Source organism: Schistocerca nitens, chromosome 5 (assembly GCF_023898315.1).
Source record: "Schistocerca nitens isolate TAMUIC-IGC-003100 chromosome 5, iqSchNite1.1, whole genome shotgun sequence".
NCBI lineage: Eukaryota > Metazoa > Arthropoda > Insecta > Orthoptera > Acrididae > Schistocerca > Schistocerca nitens.
The window spans coordinates 439,651,686-439,672,994 of record NC_064618.1 but is presented as its reverse complement, the minus strand read 5'-3'; the positions used below and the strand labels follow the sequence as shown (position 1 = coordinate 439,672,994).

General features: G+C 41.4%; 1 protein-coding gene across 1 annotated transcript in view; it reads right to left on the bottom strand.

The window, feature by feature from the left end:
- Positions 1-18,450: 18,450 nt before the first annotated feature.
- LOC126259784 (uncharacterized) overlaps positions 18,451-21,309 on the bottom strand; it is a 103,568-nt gene continuing 100,709 nt past the window's right edge. The window contains exon 5 of the mRNA XM_049956792.1: positions 18,451-18,677. The gene's annotated coding sequence lies outside the window, so the exon portion shown is untranslated. The remainder of the gene's footprint in view (positions 18,678-21,309) is intronic.

The following is a 21,309-nucleotide window of genomic DNA, read 5'->3' as shown; positions in this document are numbered from 1 at the left end:
TCGGTATAGATCGTCCTTTATGTCTCCTTGTTCATCGAATCGTACAAAACATGTTTGCAAATCTGGTCCGTCAGTTGTACTGTGTGATTGTTTCTCCAGTGTGTATCATTTCCAGTTCGCAACATGCTTTCTCGTGTGCCCATATGGTTGTTGTGAAATGTTGCCGTATTGTGATTTTGCTAAGCAAAGGATGGCTCTGTACGGCGTGTTGTATGTTATTGTTGTTGCCGCGCGCCGGGCACTGATGCGGCTGACTGTTTTCATTTACACGCGGTGCATAATTTTGAGAGGAGGGATTGAAATTAGCTGTGGATGGTAATCGTTCCTGTTATACGGAAAGTTTTGTTTAACTCTCTTGTCCCTAGCATTTCCATTCCCGTATTCATCACCGCGGTTAATGTATCCTTGCGGTTGCGCGTACCAGCTTTGCTGTGTGTTCGTGTCTGACCTTTTGTATTGACCATTCAGGTTACGTTGTTGTGGTGTTTGGCTGTCTGACGCCCTATTTGTTACTACTTTCTCTTCATATATTAGGTCGATTGAATTTAAAATGGATAGAAAATATTCTGTGTCGTGCTCAGATGTTGTAATTAATGTTTCACGAATGTGTGATGGCAAACGACTTTTTAAAATATTTAAAACATCCAACCGTGCTGGATGTTTCCACTTTTATTGTTCTTGTTGTAGTTGAAGTCGTTTCCATTACGCGATATATCAGGCTGTATATTCCTGTCAGCTGGAGGTTACTCCTCTTCATAAATGAGATCGATTGAGTCGAGAATAGAGAGGAAGTACTCGAGATTGTTCTCTGATATTGTCACCAATTTTACCTTGATAGTCTTTAAGAAGTTAACATGTGAGATTTGATTCGTCCCTAACGCGTCTTATTAACATATTTTTCAAAATATCGACGCAGTCCTCCCTGTTTAAGTACAACTACTGAGGGTTAAGCACCTCACGACGCAGCCTCTCTTGTACAGCGATTTGACCAAAATTTATCAAGAAACGCTTGCTCAGATTGTTCGTACGTGTGGCAGTGCTCAGACTTGTCAGTAGCCTACAGCAAAGCGTCACGTTGGGTACAGCCTACAGCGAATCTGAACTTTTGAGATTCCGCCCTGTTACTTGGCAGCACATTCCGGAATGCCCTTCTGAATACTACAGGGTTTATTTTCTCGTCCTCAGTCGAATATACTGCAAATTGCCCATGCCTAATTAGGCCTTCATTTGCTAGAACAGAGGACAAACAAAAGGTGCTGTGTTTACAGGCTGCGAAATCGCCTCCGCTGCATGCGATTGTACGCAACATATGACGGAGCTGTCATTGGTATTGGTTGTCGCAAATTACACAGAGTGTATATAAAATCCGGGAACACTTTCAATTATTTATTGCGCAAGAACTAAACGTTGTACAGATGTCATACGTACTGCATTTTGAAGAGAGAGTGAGATCTGGTGATCGGGGAGGCCACTTCATCAAACAGCTCTCCCCTTATGTAGCACAGCCGATCCATCGATGCGGCAGCTCCGTATTCAGGTACCCATGAACTTCACGATGAAAATGGGGTGAAGCCCCATCCTGCTGAAAGATGAACGGAGAGTCAGATTGCATTTGAGGCGTCAGGCATTGCTGCAACATGTCCAAGTAGGAATATCTAGTGACAGTGCTCTTGGCGAAGAAGAATGGCCCGCACAGATTTCGACGTGACAAAGCACAAAAATCAGTTACCTTTGGGGAATCACGCTCAAATTCGATGCACTCGTGTGGATGCTTTGTACCCCAGATTCGACAATTATGCCTGTTTACTTTTGTATTAAGCGATCAACAACGCCATCCCCATCCTCATTCAATTGTTGCAACTGTGAACAAAACTCAAAACGCTTGACTTTGTCGTTGTCACTGAGCTTCTGCACTAGCTCCCATTTGAATGGTTTCATAGACAGCTTCCATACTGTCATTGGAGCCATTTAGAGTTCACGGAATGCACGACGCATCGATTTCTTTGGACTCCTTATGAATGTCTGTCTTACGCGCTCCACATTCACTTCACTCACACTGGATCGTCCGCTTCTCTTTGCCGGGCACATGCAACCCGTCGTAACGAATTTGTTTTGCCATTGGCAAATGGCCTTCCTTGTTGGTGGCTTCTTACCATACTTGGTTCTAAACATCCGTTGAACAACTGTAGCACACTTGTTTTTATCGAACTCCCAACACACAGAAAGCTCGCTCCGCACCTGAACTGGATGAGGTATCGAATATATTGCTTCCCCCTACTTATACCTCCCGTGGAGATCACGAATGTAAAATTAGAGAGATTAGAGCGCGCACGGAGGCTTTCAGACAGTCGTTCTTCCCGCGAACCATACGCGACTGGAACAGGAAAGGGAGGTAATGACAGTGGCACGTAAAGTGCCCTCCGCCACACACCGTTGGGTGGCTTGCGGAGTATAAATGTAGATGTAGAACTCGCCATGTTTGTGACTAGCGCTGATTATCGGCAAATTAACAAACTATGCAGTGGCGTTATCTAAACAAACCCTTTCAGGGTTTCTCTTCAAAATGACTTGTGTTTGATATCTGTACAATGTTTGGTTCTTGTGCAATAAATAATTGAAAGTGTTCCCGGACTTAATGTACACCCTGTATTCTCTTTCTTCACCGCTAGGTATAATCGTCGCAAGTGAATGCGTGTGAAAATTCCCACTTCCTGACGTATCTATTCGGCTTTGGCTGTTGGTTGCGGTCGGCTCCTGTGAGCTACCGCTACCATTCACGAGCCCTTTACGTATTCGATCTTCTGCTGTTTTAATATCTTAATCGATTTTAGCAATTATTTTCCTTTCGTTCTGTGTCGTTCTGTGCTCTTACACGAACTTTTGTGCAAGTATAGTGTCGCTATCTAATAAGGCAACCTCGGCTCTCATTCGTGACCTAGTTTCAAATGCTCCGCCACTTCTGCTAGTTTCTGTACTTCATCCGGTAAGCCTTTGCAAACTGACTGCAATTCCTTGACACCGTCTTGCACAAAGTTTACGATTTCTGTTATTTCTATCAGTGCGGTTTGTAAATTATTCTGAACTTCGGTTATAGTGCTAAGCTTGACCACGGTTTGCTTTTGATCTCTAATTATGGGCGAGGGCTTCTGATCTAGCTTATTTAAGTCAGTGGACAAGTCTGTGCGTAAATCTCTGCACAGTGTAATATCAACAATTATATTTTAAAGGTCTTCATCGTGATAAAGTAATAAATAATTATTGTCAACGACATAATTTAATATTTTGTAAAAAATTATATCTCAGGCAATACCCATGTAAAAGGATAATGAAAACCTCAGTCTTTTGTTATCTATGATTTTTGTACAAAAATCCTTCTTCTTCTTCGAACTGTTGTACTTACAGGATGTGGTTGATGTCTCGTAACACAGAGGTCTGTAAAAAAACTGTGTTATATTGCTAACCGATATTTAAAAACAGAGTTTACTTGTTTTTCAAATGAAACTTCTTTTTGGTGGTTTTATCTCATTGTAATTCTCGTCCTATACAAATGTTACGTTTTCTGCTCAGGAAATGGTGAATATTAAGTCTTGTAACACTGAGAAATATTTTCAAATGTAATGCATATAGCGAAGGTGCAAAAAAAATTATATATATATATATATATATATATATATATATATATATATATATATATATATATATATATATATAAACCATGGACCATGCCGTTGGTGGGGAGGCTTGCGTGCCTCAGCGATACAGATAGCCGTACCGTAGGTGCAACCACAACGGAGGGGTATCTGTTGAGAGGCCAGACAAACGTGTGGTTCCTGAAGAGGGGCAGCAGCCTTTTCAGTAGTTGCAAAGGCAACAGTCTGGATGATTGACTGATCTGGCCTTGTAACAATAACCAAAACGGCCTTGCTGTGCTGGTACTGCGAACGGCTGAAAGCAAGGGGAAACTACAGCCGTAATTTTTCACGAGGGCATGCAGTTTACTGTATGATTAAATTATGATGGCGTCCTCTTGGGTAAAATATTCCGGAGGTAAAATAGTCCCCCATTCGGATCTCCGGGCGGGGACTACTCAAGAGGATGTCGTTATCAGGAGAAAGAAAACTGGCGTTCTACGGATCGGAGCGTGGAATGTCAGGTCCCTTAACCGGGCAGGTAGGTTAGAAAATTTGCAAAGGGAAATGGATAGTTTAAAGTTAGATATAGTGGGAATTAGTGAAGTTCGGTGGCAGGAGGAACAAGACTTCTGGTCAGGTGACTACAGGGTTATAAACACAAAGTCAAATAGGGGTAATGCAGGAGTAGGTTTAATAATGAATAGGAAAATAGGAATGCGGGTAAGCTACTACAAACAGCATAGTGAACGCATTATTGTGGCCAAGATAGATACGAAGCCCACACCTACTACAGTAGTACAAGTTTATATGCCAACTAGCTCTGCAGATGGCGAAGAAACTGAAGAAATGTATGATGAAATAAAAGAAATTATTCAGATAGTGAAGGGAGACGAAAATTTAATAGTCATGGGTGACTGGAATTCGGGTGTAGAAAAAGGGAGAGAAGGAAACGTAGGAGGTGAATATGGATTGGGGCTAAGAAATGAAAGAGGAAGCCGCCTGGTAGAATTTTGCACAGACCACAACATAATCATAGCTAACACTTGGTTTAAGAATCATGAAAGAAGGTTGTATACATGGAAGAACCCTGGAGATACTAAAAGGTATCAGATAGATTATATAATGGTAAGACAGAGATTTAGGAACCAGGTTTTAAATTGTAAGACATTTCCAGGGGCAGATGTGGACTCTGACCACAATCTATTGGTTATGATCTGTAGATTAAAACTGAAGAAACTGCAAAAAGGTGGGAATTTAAGGAGATGGGACCTGGATAAACTGAAAGAACCAGAGGTTGTACAGAGTTTCAGGGAGAGTATTAGGGAACAATTGAAGAGAATGGGGGAAAGAAGTAGAAGTAGAAGAAGAATGGGTAGCTGTTAGAGATGCAGTAGTGAAGGCAGCAGAGGATCAAGTAGGTAAAAACACGAGGGCTAGTAGAAATCCTTGGGTAACAGAAGAAATATTGAATTTAATTGATGAAAGGAGAAAATATAAAAATTCAGTAAATGAAGCAGGCAAAAATGAATACAAACGTCTCAAAAATGAGATCGACAGGGAGCGCAAATCTGCTAAGCAGAGATGGCTAGAGGACAAATGTAAGGATGTAGAGGCTAATCTCTCTAGGGGTAAGATAGATACTGCCTACAGGAAAATTAAAGAGACCTTTGGAGATAAGAGAACCACTTGCATGAACATCAAGAGCTCAGATGGAAACCCAGTTCAAAGCAAAGAAGGGAAAGCAGAAAGGTGGAAGGAGTATATAGAGGGTCTATTCAAGGGCGATATACTTGAGAGAACAATATTATGGAAATGGAAGAGGATGTAGAAGAAGATGAAATGGGAGATACGATCCTGCGTGAACAGTTTGACAGAGCACTGAAAGACTTGAGTCGAAACAAGGCCCCCGGAGTAGACAACATTCCATTGGAACTACTGACGGCCTTGGGAGAGCCAGTCCTGACAAAACTTTACCATCTGGTGAGCAAGATGTATGAAACAGGCGAAATATCCTCAGACATCAAGAAGAATATAATAATTCCAATCCCATAGGAAGCATGTGTTGACAGATGTGAAAATTACCGAACAATCAGTTTAATAAGCGACAGCTGCAAAATACTAACACGAATTATTTACAGACGAATTGAAGAAATAGCAGAAGCCGACCTCGGGGAAGATCAGTTTGGATTCCGTAGAAACACTGGAACACGTGAGGCAATACTGACCTTATGACTTATCTTAGAAGAAAGATTAAGGAAAGGCAAACCTACGTTTCTAGCATTTGTAGACATAGAGAAAGCTTTTGACAATGTTGACTGGAATACTCTGTTTCAAATTCTAAAGGTGGCAGGGGTAAAATACAGGGAGCGAAAGGCTATTTACAATTTGTACAGAAACCAGATGGCAGTTATAAGAGCCGAGGGACATGAAAGGGAAGCAGTGGTTGGGAAGGGAGTAAGACAGGGTTGTAGCCTCTCCCCGATGTTATTCAATCTGTATATTGAGTAACCAGTAAAGGAAACAAAAGAAAAATTCGGAGTAGGTATTAAAATCCATGGAGAAGAAATAAAAGCTTTGAGGTTTGCCGATGACATTGTAATTCTGTCAGAGACAGCAAAGGACTTGGAAGAGCAGCTGAATGGAATGGACAGTGTCTTGAAAGGAGGATAATGGAATATAGTCGAATTAAGTCGGGTGAAGCTGATGGAGACACTTAAAGTAGTAAAGGAGTTTTGCTATTTGGGGAGCAAAATAACTGATGATGGTCGAAGTAGAGAGGATATAAAATGTAGACTGGCAATGGCAAAGAAAGCGTTTCTGAAGAAGAGAAATTTGTTAACATCGAGTATAGATTTAAGTGTCAGGAATTCATTTCTGAAAGTATTTGTATGGAGTGTATCCATGTATGGAAGTGAAACATGGACGATAAATTGTTTGGACAAGAAGAGAATAGAAGCTTTCGAAATGTGGTGCTACAGAAGAATGCTGAAGATTAGATGGGTAGATCACATAACTAATGAGGAAGTATTGAATAGGATTGGGGAGAAGAGAAGTTTGTGGCACAACTTGATCAGAAGAAGGGATCGGTTGGTAGGACATGTTCTGAGGCATCAATTTAGGTCACCAATTTAGTATTAGAGGGCAGCGTGGAGGGTAAAAATCGTAGAGGGAGACCAAGAGACGAATACACTAAGCAGATTCAGAAGGATGTATGTTGCAGTAGGTACTGGGAGATGAAGAAGCTTGCACAGGATAGAGTAGCATGGAGAGCTGCATCAAACCAGTCGGAGGACTGAAGACCACAACAACATATATATATTAGGAGTAAAACACAGCCTGAACCAGAATCAATAAGTGATTGTGTTATGTTAGCCGCCATCTTAGTGAAATACTGGTATTGCAGCGGCAGTTTTAAATTGATTTCTTTAGCCTACAGGCATAAATGTTTTTGGTCATAATTGTGGTAATAATTGTATATTGGTGGTCGAGGACCCACTATGAGGTAATAAATTTCAGTTAAACTCTGAATGCCAACAGCATCTTACATATAAATTCTTATCTGCTGATGTGTGAAGCCCGGCTATTTCGTAACTACTTTTATGAAGTATTTCGACAGGAAAATACATTAATGTTGTTACGTGTGGTATTGTGAGACAAAACTGTTCATTTTGCTTAAAGAAAAGTGTTGTTACCTCAAATAACAGTAGCGCTGAATTCGATAAACGATCTGCAACTAGCAAAGTGTCCTTTAAACAACAGCACTGAAATTACTAAAAATCATTACTCTTGTTTAGTTCAGATTACTTATCATGCATTTAGATTATTTGCTGGTTATAAATAATTACTTTTGTGAATGAATTTAGTGACATTTACACTGCTTTACAGACAACATTGCTACACGTTCCCAGGTGGAGATTTCATTTAACAAAGTAACGATCATTAGACGGGAAAAGCAGTGATTAAATAAAAACTCATGTTACATTAATAATAAGTAACTAGTTTTACTGTAATCTTGCTGAAACTGTACAACACAACACACGCAAATACACCACCCGCCACAACAGGCCCACGCTTAACGTTGGGCTCAAATTGTCAAACTTCTCTGTTAAGTCATTGCACAACTCTGCGCCCAAACTGCACATGTTCGCATGTATGTCACAAACAGCTTTTAATATTACTTGCAAATCGGACATAGATGACGCGATAGAGGCTTGTGGATCTTTCAGATTTTGTTCGCTGGGTTCGGTTGACATGATGTCGAATAAATTTTTCGGAATACACACTAGCGCATCTTCCGCTATCATCTTCAGGAAAATATGCTACCTATGGTCGCTTGCGAGTTGATTTAATATGGTGTGAATAATGTTACATCACTCGTCGGTGCATTTTCCTCCCCTATACGAGTTGAGTTTAAATAAAATTCATGAGTATTCCGCTGATATCTGACGTCTTGTGGTTCACTAGCATTTGTCCTCTGGCTACGAGCAGCGACATTCCCTACATCTAAATTTCCTTCACTGTTCTCCACAACAACTTTACTTACAGGTTTAATACTAACAAATTAAAAAATATCCTAGGAAAATTGTTACAGTAATCTTCGTTAAAGTATATTACGAGACTTCTAAAAACTTTATATGAAATTTACATTGTGTCCAAATGACGACTAACTGTTGCCTGCGTTATGGTGTCCGTAATACGTAACCATGCCAGCTTAGTAATTGGATGCTTTCTACATTAGCTGAAAAATTTATGTCTGCACGTTTTTCGCAATTTACTCCAGTATATTATTAGGATAATTTTCCTCTGTGGCCCTTTTTTTATAACATGAACAGCAACAGTCCTATACACCCCCTGGGACACATCAGATATTACTTTTGTGTGCGTAGATAACCTTCCATTCAGGAAATTTTCGGATCTTTAAAAATCTGGTTAGATATTCTACGGCAACGTATTTTAAACAGAAGGTGTCTTTGTGGTAGTGAGTCAAACGCTTTTCGAAAGTCTCGCAACACCGAATCAACATGGTTCCATCTGTTCATTGTACTTACGATATTATGTGTGAAACGGTCACGATCGATGTTCTAGGAACCCTTGTACATTTCTACGTATTACAAAGGAAGATATTGCAGTACTAGCTGAGTTTAATCCTCGCACCACTGCAAAATTATATTAGACACTTCGTTAACACTTGAAATAGCTAAAACTGAATGAGTCCACAGAGCCCAATGGAATACTTGTCAGATTATAAATAGAATTTGTAGCTGAATGGCTTGCTTTTTAAACCAGTAAGTTCCATAGAGCCCATGTCCACTAGCAGGAGGGAAGCACACGTCATGTTTACGAGGACAGCAGAAACGATCCATATAAATACCGTCCAATATCATAGAACGCCGAATTTAAAAAGCATTCTGAGGTCAGACGTTATGAGTATCTCTAAAAGAATTATTACCTCCATGCCAACCACAGTGCATTCCAAAAATATGGGGCAAACGAATCTAAACTCCTGTTTCTCTCATATGACATCCTGCAAATCAAAGAATCAAGGCTGCAGTACTCCTTGATTTCCGAAAAGCATTTGATCCATTACCATGAATTGATGATTTCTTCTTGGGGAGGTTGCAACTTCTTTTCCTGGCAATTGCCTTAGCTATTTATGGAAATCATGGAAAACTTAAATCTGGATGACCAGATGGCGATCTGAACCGTTGTCCTCCAAAATGTGAGTCCAGTCTACTAACCAGTGTGCCACTTCACTTCACTCGTTATGTTACCTTGGATGGCGAGTCATCAACAGATATAGAAGTAAACAAGTTTGCCCCAGGGGATGTGTTTGGACCCTTTCTGTTCTTGGTGTATATCAGTGACCTGACAGACAGTATTAATAGTAACCTCAGACTCTCGCTTATGATAAAGTCATCTATAATGAAGAATTTGCAGTTGATGTAACTAAAAACTACTGCCCAAATATCCAGTCCGTGTGGGTTCTGTCCTGTCCGACGCCTTTCGCCAGGAGCATGGGGTGCCACAGGGCTCAGTTTTGGGCGTCGCTCTCTTCGCCATAGCGATCAATCCAATAATGGATTGCCTCCCAGCTGATGTATCAGGCTCCGTTTTTGTGGACTATTTTACCATCTACTGCAGCGCGCAGCGTACATGTTTCCTGGAGCGCTGTCTTCAGTCTTGTCTTGACCGTCTTTACTCCTGGAGTGTCGCCAATGGCTTCCGTTTTTCTGCCGAGAAGACGGTTTGTATTAACTTCTGGCGCTACAAAGAGTTTCTCCCACCGTCCTTACATCTCGGTCCCGTTGCTCTCCCATTCGTGGAGACAACAAAATTTTTAGGTCTTACATTTGACAGGAAACTTACCTGGTCTCCACATGTGTCATATTTGGCTGTCCGTTGTACCCCTTCCCAAAATGTCCTCTGTGTTCTCAGCGGTACGTCGTGGGGAGCGGATCGAACAGTCCTACTTCGCCTATATAGGTCGATCGTCCGCTCAAAGCTGGATTATGGGAGCTTTGTATACTCCTCTGCACGGCCGTCCATCTTACGCCGCCTCAACTCTATACAACATAGGGGGTTACGTCTTGCAATCGGAGCGTTCTGTACTAGTCCCGTCGAGAGTCTACGTGCTGAAGCCGGTGAATTGCCACTAACCTACCGGCGCGATATACTGCTTTGTCCGTATGACTGTCGGCTATTATCAATGACCGACCACCCGTCTTATCGTTCCTTTTTTGACGACTCTCTCGACCGTCAATACGGGTTGCATGTATCTGCCCTGCTACCCCCTGGAGTTCGCGTTCGTCGCCTCCTTCAGGAACTTGATTTTCCACTCCCTGCAACCTTTAGAGTGGGCGAGAGCCAAACGCCACCTTGGCTACAGGCTCAGGTTCGCGTTCACCTTCACCTCAGATCGCTCCCAAAGGACCAAAGGAGGTATACCGAAGCTGGGGCTTCGGTATACCGCTCGCGGTTTGTGGAACCTCGTTCGAAGTTCATTAATACGATCTTCGTTTATACAGATGGCTCTAAGACCAATGACGGTGTCGGGTGTTCTTTTATTGTCGGGGCACACAGTTTCAAATACCGGCTCCATGGCCATTGTTCGTTCTTCACAGCTGAGCTATTTTCCCTCTATCAGGCTGTTCTTTACATCCGCCGCCACCGACATTCTGCTTATGTCATCTGCTCTGATTCCCTGAGCGCCATCCAGAGCCTCGGTGATGCGTATCCGGTTCACCCTTTCGTGCACCGGATCCAACGCTCTCTACAGCACCTGGCGGACGACGGTTCTCCGGTTACCTTCATGTGGGTTCCTGGCCATGTCGGTATCCCTGGGAACGAAGCTGCAGATGCCGTGGCCAAGGCTGCGGTCCTCCAGCCTCGGACAGCTTCTTGTTGTGTGCATTCATCTCATTTTAGCAGGGTCATTTGTCAGCGCATTTTATCGCTGTGGCATGCCAATTGGTCTACACTTACTGAAGACAAGCTTTGGGCTTGAAACCTCTCCCCCAGCTTGGACGACCTCTTCACGCCCTTCTCGGCGGGAGGAGGTCGTTTTGGCCCGGTTACGGATTGGACACTGCCGGTTCAGCCACCGCCATCTGCTCACGGCTGCGCCGGCGCCGTTCTGCCCATGTGGGCAATTGCTGACGGTAAGCCACATTTTAACGTCCTGTCCGAATTTTAATACACTGCGCATTGATCTTGGCCTGCCATGTACTCTGGATGAAAGTTTAGCGGATGACCCAGGAGCAGCTGCTCGCGTTCTTCGTTTTATCCATTTGACAACCTAAGTACATTTGATTATGCTGTTTTCTTTTAATCCCTTGCCTGTTAATATGCCTTTTATAGTGTTGTCCTTTTTAGTTGCTGTTTTAACATTGTGCCTCGCAGTGCATTCATAATTTTTAGTCTGGGTGCTAATGACCACTGTAGTTGTACGCCCTAAACCCACAAAAAAAGGCCAGCAACCAACAACAATGACGGATTATGCAGGCACTTACCTCGCAGGGGACAGCTCTTCCAACGACAGACAAGAGACAGTCGTGCTCCACCCGGCCATCCGGCTGCAACCCAAGTGCCGCCATACATCACTGGCTTTGTGGACCTTTTTTCCTCCTTGGGTCAAGTGGCCAAAAGTAGTACCTGCAGTAACCTGGCGTTCAAGCGGTATTTAGCCCAGTGCTCAGGCTGTGGTTGGGCAGTTAACTTCGAGTTTTCTGGGCCAGGCGCCACTTGTGAAAGCATTCCTACAATCAGTATGAGTATCTGGAGGTACTGCTACAATGAAGACGCCGTCCACGTAAGCTTTTGCCTCCAGGAGCTGCCAGCTATTGACCTACACCATTAGTGGACTCTACACCAAAGAGACGTGGCCTCGAACGTCATGAGCAGCAGTTGGACTTTACAATATTTGTTTTTCACTGGCAGCATGCCGTATTTAAACTTTTGTGCATCCCTTTTGGACCAACTTTGGCCTACACTGGGAATCATACAGCCAATCAGGTGGGCATCAAAAGTTTATTCAAATTTTTACCTAGGTTTCGACAAATATAATTCTTTCTTCCTCGGAAGTAGTTTATATGTGTCAAAACCTAGGTAAAAGTATGAATACACTTTTGACGTGCAACTGTTGGCTGTATGATTCTCTTTGTATCCATATTTCTACATTTTCTAACCACTGCCATATCCATGATTTTATACGTTTTCTCATCTTCTAGGACGTTATCTTCTGCACTTCCCTTCTGGATTGATTGTGGCACGCGTAGTGTATGGATATTGGATTTTGGAACTTTCAGATTGCTGTGACACTGCCAGGTCTTCACATATTACTGTTCTTCTTTTAATATGCAAGAAGAGACTTATTTTCAATTATTGTGTTCCACATAAACTCCCATTAGAGAAGATTGTTTGTGTGTGTTACAATAAACTTCGTAGTGATTTCTACCTGAGTATTTTTCCTGTACTGCCGTTGGTGGAAACATCACTTTAAATGCTGAAAAATGTGAAATTATTCACTTCAAAAAACGCCAAACAATAGTACTGTGCAACTGCACTATCAGTGAGTCACTTGCAGGAAACTATTAGTGCGAATATTTGATGAAAAGATCAGATCAGAGAGGCTCATTTGCAGGTACGCAGGTGGCAAAATTCAGTTCATGAATAGTATACTGTGTTTACGAAACATCCGTGCGACCCATACATAAGCAGCATATGTTTTGGATCCATATCGAATAGGATTCATAAGGGATAATGAAAGTATGCAAAGAAGGTCATCACAAATGGTCACATCTTTAATCGACTCACGGGAGAGTATCACGCAAATGCTGAAAAACCTGAACTGTCTGACGCTTGAAGATAGCTCCAAGACGTCCGGAGAGAGCCTACTTAAAAAGTTCCAAAAACAAGTATTAAGTGCTGAAACTAGAAACATACTAGAGACACTGATATATCACTCAGATTAGACAGTGAAGGCACGATTAGAGAGATTACAGCGTGCATAAACGTATTTTAGCCATCATTCTTCCCGCATCCATGCTCGATTGGAAAGTGATACAATGCGGAGTGCCGTCTGCTATGCAGTTCACAGTAGTGCCGGGAGCGGATGTGGGTGTTATTATACAGTTCCTGCTTGTAAGTCGGTTTTGAGGGGAGAAGTGAGGAATTGTTCGAATTATCTGCAACAATGCCTACTTCTCCTTCAGTCTTCTCCCTGCTAAACTTGTCCTTTGGCTAATAACATAACTATCGTGTATCCTCTTTCTGTCACTAAATAATGGACTGTCTCAACTATATTGGATGTTTGCAAGCGTTTGCATTAAATGTTTAACGATGATAGCTCAAGTCACGGGGAACAACTTTGAGACAAAATGTTCGCTGACACTACGGAGCGACGATAGGCGTCCTTTTGTGTTGGTTACGCCCCTGAGAAGCGACAAGGCGTTGGTAGACCTACTCTGAAGCGTGCATATGTCTTCTGCGTTGTTTATCAGTCATCATCTGCCCGTACGAAAGGAAGTGAGCCAGCACAACTATAATTCCTAATTCGCTTCTAAAATACCTTTCCCCGCTTACAGATACTCGTTGTTAAGGTTTTCTTGAAAATCACTCTACAATTTGCTGTTATAGCTGCATGTTGCGTACCCAGGTAATACACCCTGCTACCCGTAGTTCGGTGTAATCGCATCATCCCAGGGCCATCGAATACCAAAAGGACGCCTACCATCGTCGGGAAGACACAGCGAACATTTTTCCTCTTAACAAAAGTTATTCCTCATGATTTCATCTAATCACATCTAGATACTTGATGCAAAGCCCTTTGAAACTCCCTATTGGGGCTGTTGATATATAAATATATAGTCTGTTTCCCAAAAGATATCGATATATACAGTCGATATTTTTCTCCCTGTATATTGATACCATAATGGCAATATAGAGTACCGATTTTTTTATTTTATATTTTATATTTTTTTCACAATTTTCCGAAAAATATTTGGATTAGTTCTTTTTAAATTGTAGTAGGACATAATTTTAATTTCACTGTGTGAAGGATTGTTACTACTTCTTGATCGCTCAAGAAGTAGTAACAATCCTTCACGGCCAATCTTTCTCTCCAACTGTGAGAAGCAATTATACGTGGCACTGGGAATGGCAGCGGAGACGTTTGAGGGGAAATGCTGACGTAATCGGCGCTCGGCGCTACCAACAGAAAATGCAACGTTTAGCTTCGCCACGCAATTTTAACACTACAACTGCTAGGTCGCTGGCTTCTGGGAAAAAAAGGAAATAACATGAAGTGTTCTGGACAAATACGATATGTGACGAAACCGAACGATGGACCCATCAGACCCCTTCTATTGTCCCGCTTTCATGCGGTTGCCATCGTTAGCGAAATGGCTATCGCCAAGTTGAACATGCAGCGTTTTCCTTTCAATCCTTACTGTAAGGGGGATAGACAGGATGCTAGCTTGTTGATTTACAGAATATCTAATAATAAAACAAATATTTATACAGCTGCAAGACTGCAGGTACGTTGATATCTTTTTCCGTCAATATATCGACATATCGATCATTTCTATCGACATGTCGAGAGCTCATATGGTTCTTTTTTAAATATCTATGTAGTGGATTCCCGATATTTTTAAAAATATTGACAGTCCTAGTCTCTATACAGCACAGTTCTCCACTGCACACGTTGGCTGCATTTTCCACATTTGCAGATCCCTTACAGCTTGAATGGGGCATTGATACTGGGTAGAACGCAGTGGTCTATGACGTGCAGTCTTATATTAAGGAAGATGAATCCTGGATATCAATCATATACTTAAACTATTGAATCTATCTATCCTCACTTATCTCTCTCAGGCTTCAGCAGCACACACAACGTGGGCATGTCCCGTATTGCGAGAGAGGTGTCTTTTTGTATGCCTGACGACTCTGGCGCTCGCGAATGCGAGTCAATATGGTCTGAGCGGGAGTACCGAGTCGATCGCGACTGGGCGCTGTAGGACCCCGGTACCAAAGCATGACAGCTGTAGAGTACTAATTTCGCATTTGATGAAAGAATGTTAATTTTAAGGTGAAAGTATCGATCCTAAGATCAATGGCTAATTCACGTTTAATTTTATAAATGGAACCGTGATGTGAATGTGAGTTAGGCAACATAGGGACCTTTTTGTGTGTAAATCTCAATAAATTCGGACTTCATTTAAATTGTGTGCAATTTCAAGGTACCTGTTTATCATTTTTCTTAATGTAGAAATGTTATTCAGAAATAATAGATGTCTCAACAGGGCATGTGTACCTTGGTCGTAGATCTTCCAGTGCTCTCCTTAAAATTCAAGTCTGATGCCTAACAGTGTGACATCAAACTATTCAGCAACAAACTTGTAATAACTAATACCGGGAGGGGCTTACAGTCTATAGCTCCCTATCCCAATCAGATGTAGTTTATGTACATGAAGCCTGTATGTAACTCTCTTGCTAAAAATCTGAATGTTATACAATTCAGTCACTAATGGACAGTCACCAAGCACGTTCGCTCTCTGAGTCTATTCAACTAGACGGTACAGTTCAGGTCGTATCGAAATTGTATCAACTCTTTAACGCGTAAATTACGTTAGTGTATCTAATATGTCCTGAATATTTAGTGTAGCTACAACTTTTCGTAAGATCTCACCCCTGTTTTTATTACAACAAAAACCGAATACCCTTTCAGTATTGTGAAAGAATGAATCAGTTTCATCTGATGTTCTCTAGCCTTCTATGTTTACTGATTTGTTATAGCTCCAAAACATTACAGCCATTTCTTTTCGAACGATTTTGATGAAGTTCTAGAAAACATTTCGTTGCCACACGCAGGTATGAAACTGAAGTAAGCTTCTATAAATCCGTGGCGCGGCAATTGCTCCAGAAATTGCACGCCAATGAGTGTCACTCACCAGCTGCAATTCATCCAATTGGCAAGCAGCACACCTTGATGCTAAGGTTCTTATATCTTCATACAGATATGTACTCTGCTCTCGATCCGTGAAGGTAAACGCTGCTCCTCGCAGAAGAACGATCTTCCACTATCACCTAAACGATGGTCGGTGACACACGCTGAGTGATAACAGCAGCATAGGACTTGATAGCACTGATCACAGAGGGCAGGAAATCGTGGAGGTCCGCAATAAAGCAGCCAGCGGGCTGATGGACGGACTCCAGCTCGTGAATCCAAATTTGTAGTACCCGAACTCAGCTGTAGCTCCGATAAGTGCAAGCAGTTTGGTGTTAACACAGGGCGTGCTCGTGGCTTACATAATACAAAAGACTTGTAGGAGTTAACCCACCTCAGTAATGTAATTATTATAAGAGAAACACGACGTATTATTACAAACCTGTAACTTTGCTTTCCATTTACATGAACTTTTCCTTCCACATGAGACTACGATCGAACGCCATCTATCATTTAACTGACCGTCTACTAAAATATATGAATGACAAGATTTAATTTAAAAGGATTTTTTGTGATTTGTCTAGGACATTTGATTGCGTAAATCGCAATAGCTTTTTGGAGCAACATGTATAGTTGGCAAGCGGTTTGCTTTCTATTTAACTGATAGGAAGCAAAGATTAGATAACTTATGTCGCTATTGGTATAAATCTTCATCTGGCTACGGACGAATTATTAATGATGTTCCACAGAGATCAATTCCGAGATCAGTTCCATCCTTCCCATGTATAAATGACCTAACATGTTAAAAACATCACAATCCAAGCCCAACTGAGGAGAAACAACAGAACGAGCACAAAATGAAAAATTCAAAAGCATTATCGATTGGTTTTCGATATCTGATCTATCACTTAACATAGGAAAAAAAGCTCATTCCATTATGCCTAAGGTAAGATACGTCATCGTTAGTTGCAGTACAGCATGGGGGAAAGGAAACATACAAAAGCGATTATTCATACTTCCTTGGTGGGCATACTGATCAGAACTTTAACTGGAAACGCAATATTAGAAATCTTCTCAAACTCTGAAGTTCAGCATCAGCATCACTTGTTCTACGTATAGCTGATAATTTTTGTGGGGCGAAAGCCTTAGATGATTTGCTTACTTCCAATCACTGGCGTCGTTTGGAACAATATTCTAGGGCTATTGCCCTTATAATCACGAACCACGTATTCGTTGCACATAAATGTGCTGTGTCAATAATGTCTGGTGTCCATCCTCGAACTTCATGCGGACAAATGTTTTAAAATTGTATCATACTAACCATCTATCTAGATTTGAGCTGTAGCGACGAGATCGACTGCTGTTATTTTTCTACACAAGAACAAGTGGAACGAGCCAGTCCCCCCCTCCTTTTTCCTCGTCCCCACAATTGACAATATAAGGTTTTGAGAGCTGCTGAAGCCTCGTATGACATGACTTCTTATGGAATTTCGTTCATTTTTCCTAGTTCGTGTCTTTTGGCGTGTCAGACATTCTATCAATGGACGTTCCATAAATTTCAGCTTCATAGGGAGTCACAGAACTCTAAGACTGTCTTGGGGATTGTCTAAGCAGGCAGGACAATGCAACTTTTTTGTTTCAGGTCAGTTGTTTGAGGTGTACATTAGAGTAAATAAATGATACGCAAGTTCAACATGGTTTTTTCCGTAAGAACACAATTTTAAAACCTTATAGGGGAGTTAGTCCAGAAGACACTGCGAACAACTAGAAACGTAGCTCCAGATACAAGTGTTACTTGTATTACAATGGAAAGATTATTTTGCCGTATTTCTGTGCAACTATTTTTCGAGTTTGAACTGTGTTCCTGTGATGTTGCAAAATTCATCGAAATCGGCCACATCAATGGCAGTGGACGAGCTGTTACAAGAGACATTCTTTTGCTCTCCTCCAGAAAATATTGTGTGTGACATCTGCAAAATATGAGACAGGTGCTCCAGCGTACATGTTAAATCTTTTCAGATGTGGAGATCGCTTTCAAAGTACGTCCCATCTGACTCCGTACACAATTGTACGGATATTCTCAACGTTCAAAATATTTCTTGCTTTTTTTTCTTTTTTTTTCCAAAATGCAGGGTCACGCGTATAATGAACAACAAGATCATTGCCATTTGACTTCAAGACAACTAATCCCCTTAGCAATGGCAGAAGTCTAGTTTATTTTAGTCAGCTCTCGTATATCCAATGAGACAATAAGAAACACCGTGCACCTAAGTACACTGAAATGGCTATTTATTTAGAATACATCAATACACAGTTAACACTAGGACTAATAATCACATAAGTAAGTACATGGAAACAAATCAGATATCTGCAGACAAGGCACAAAATATCGCTGAACTACATTTAGCACAGGGACTGTCTGTTTAGTAAACACGGGTTCGTTCAAAACATTATACACTATAATCATACAAATAACTAAAGAACAACATTAATAATGGCCACAGGGAAAATACAATAACCCTCAGCAACAGCAGCAGCGCCACGTACACGTAACATGGCCGTCCTCTCGTAGCGCTCCCGAGTCCCCACAGCCGCACTCGTCTCTGAAAGTAATACAAATTGCCCTTTTCTAATAGACGTTATGATACTTTGGAAGGTTGAGGGATAACCATGTCAGTGATGGTTCACAGGAAAAATGCGATAGAGTTTCACAAGTCTTCTTTGTATTACTACGATAGTTTTGATTCAGTACCCATAATTTTATTAACCTACAGATTTGAAAGACTATAGTTAACGAAGAAGAAAATAAAAACTACAAAATAACCAAAACTGGTAGAGGCCACCTCGATGCCGACATTCTTCACAATGGTCGCCATAGATAAATCTAAATACACGAAAATTAGAAAACTATATGACACAAACAATCAACACATACAAGTATACAAAAGCACTTGATGTAAGTTTCTATTCTAAATTTAGAGAAATGTATAAACTCTGGTCAAGTGATATGACATAATATGAAGAATCATAATGTTAAACTTTCATCCGTGAATGTATAGAAATATTCAGACTTGTAACAAGTGAGCTCTTCCAGCCACTTAATGATGAATGTCATAATTTGGCACTAGTAGTTTTAGACTTGTGACTAATCCTTCGTTATAGGTCTATCGTAACCAAAACTTAAGATAAACAAAATAAATCAACATCTGAAGTAAAAGTAATCCTAGAACAGAACTGCATTTCCTTTAGGAAAAAAAATGAGTCCATAACGTTTATAAAAATTGGTTTCAAACGACGTTCAAAAAATATTTTGTCAGTTACACGATTTTTAAGCACTGTAACTACATGGCCTGAACATCCAACGTATCACTGTACGAGGGTGTGCTGAAACGAAATGTCTCCAAATTTTTTATGCGAAAACTCTTTAAAGGTTTTTAAATAGAACAAACGTTAATCCACATTCTACCTCTTCCAGTTCATACAGCTTTAAACAAATCTCGTCCAGACCGCTATGTATGACGCACTCAGCTGTGTCATACTGGAATAAACAAAAAGAAGTTACCAAAGAAGAGCGGCGCAAGCGATGGAATGCAGCAACAATAAACCATTAAGGCGTTCAAGATCCGTATTGCAGCCTACCAGCCTCTGACCTGTAGAGAAGTGGACGGAACTGAACAGGATAAGAACCAGTCACGCCAGGTGCAATGCTATGATGCAGAAGAGGAGACTCCGAAACTCTCCAGCCTGCGATTGTGGGGCCCAAGAACAAATCATTCAGCATATCGTCAGAGACTGCCCTCTACGAAAGTACCCACGACCATTCACTTACTATATTTATGCTGCTTTCTCTGCTATCAATTGGCTTCACTCACTACATGTTGAACGCTGATTAAATGTGTATATTTTAATTGTTGTTGCTATTGTTGTGGTCTTCAGTCCTGAGACCGGTTTGATGCAGCTCTCCATGCTACTCTATCCTGTGCAAGCTTCTTCATCTCCCAGTACTTACTGCAACCTACGTCCTTCTGAATCTGCTTAGTGTATTCATCTCTTGGTCTCCCTCTACGATTTTTACCCTCCACGCTGCCCTCCAATGCTAAATTTGTGACCCTTTGATGCCTCAGAACATGTCCTACTAATCGGTCCATTCTTCTTCTCAAGTTGTGCCACAAACTCCTCCCGCCGGCCGGTGTGGCCGTGCGGTCTAGGCGCTTCAGTCTGGAACCGCGTGACCGCTCCGGTCGCAGGTTCGAATCCTGCCTCGGGCATGGATGTGTGTGATGTCCTTAGGTTAGTTAGGTTTAATTAGTTCTAAGTTCTAGGCGACTGATGACCTCAGAAGTTAAGTCGCATAGTGCTCAGAGCCAGCCACAAACTCCTCCCCAATTATGTTCAATACCTCCTCATTAGTTATGTGATCTACCCATCTAATCTTCAGCATTCTTCTGTAGCAGCACATTTCAAAGGCGTCTATTCTCTTCTTGTCCAAACTATTTATCGTCCATGTTTCACTTCCATACATGGCTACACTCCATACAAATACTTTTAGAAACGACTTCCTGACACTTAAATCTGTACTCGATGTTAACAAATTTCTCTTCTTCAGAAACGCTTTCCTTGCCATTGCTAGTCTACGTTTTATATCCTCCCTACGTCGACCACTTTGCTCCCCAAATAGCAAAATTTTATATCCTCCCTACTGCGACCACTTTGCTCCCCAAATAGCAAAACTCATTTACTACTTTAAGTGTCTCATTTCTTAATCTAATTCCCTCAGCATCACCCAATTTAATTCGACTACATTGCATCATCCTCGTTTTGCTTTTGTTGATGTTCGTCTTATATCCTCCTTTCAAGACACTGTCCATTCCGTTCAACTGCTCTTCCAAGTCCTTTGCTGTCTCTGACAGAATTACAATGTCATCGGCGAACCTCAAAGTTTTTATTTCTTCTCCATGGATTTTAATACCTACTGCGAATTTTTCTTTTGTTTCCTTTACTGCTTGCTCAATATACGGATTGAATAACATCGGGGAGAGGCTACAACCCTGTCTCACTCCCTTCCCAGCCACGGCTTCCCTTTCATGTCCCTCGACCCCTATAACTGCCATCTGGTTTCTGTACAAATTGTAAATAGCCTTTCGCTCCCTGTATTTTACCCCTGCCACCTTTAGAATTTGAAAGAGAGTATTCCAGTCAACATTGTCAAAAGCTTTCGCTAAGTTTAATTTTAAT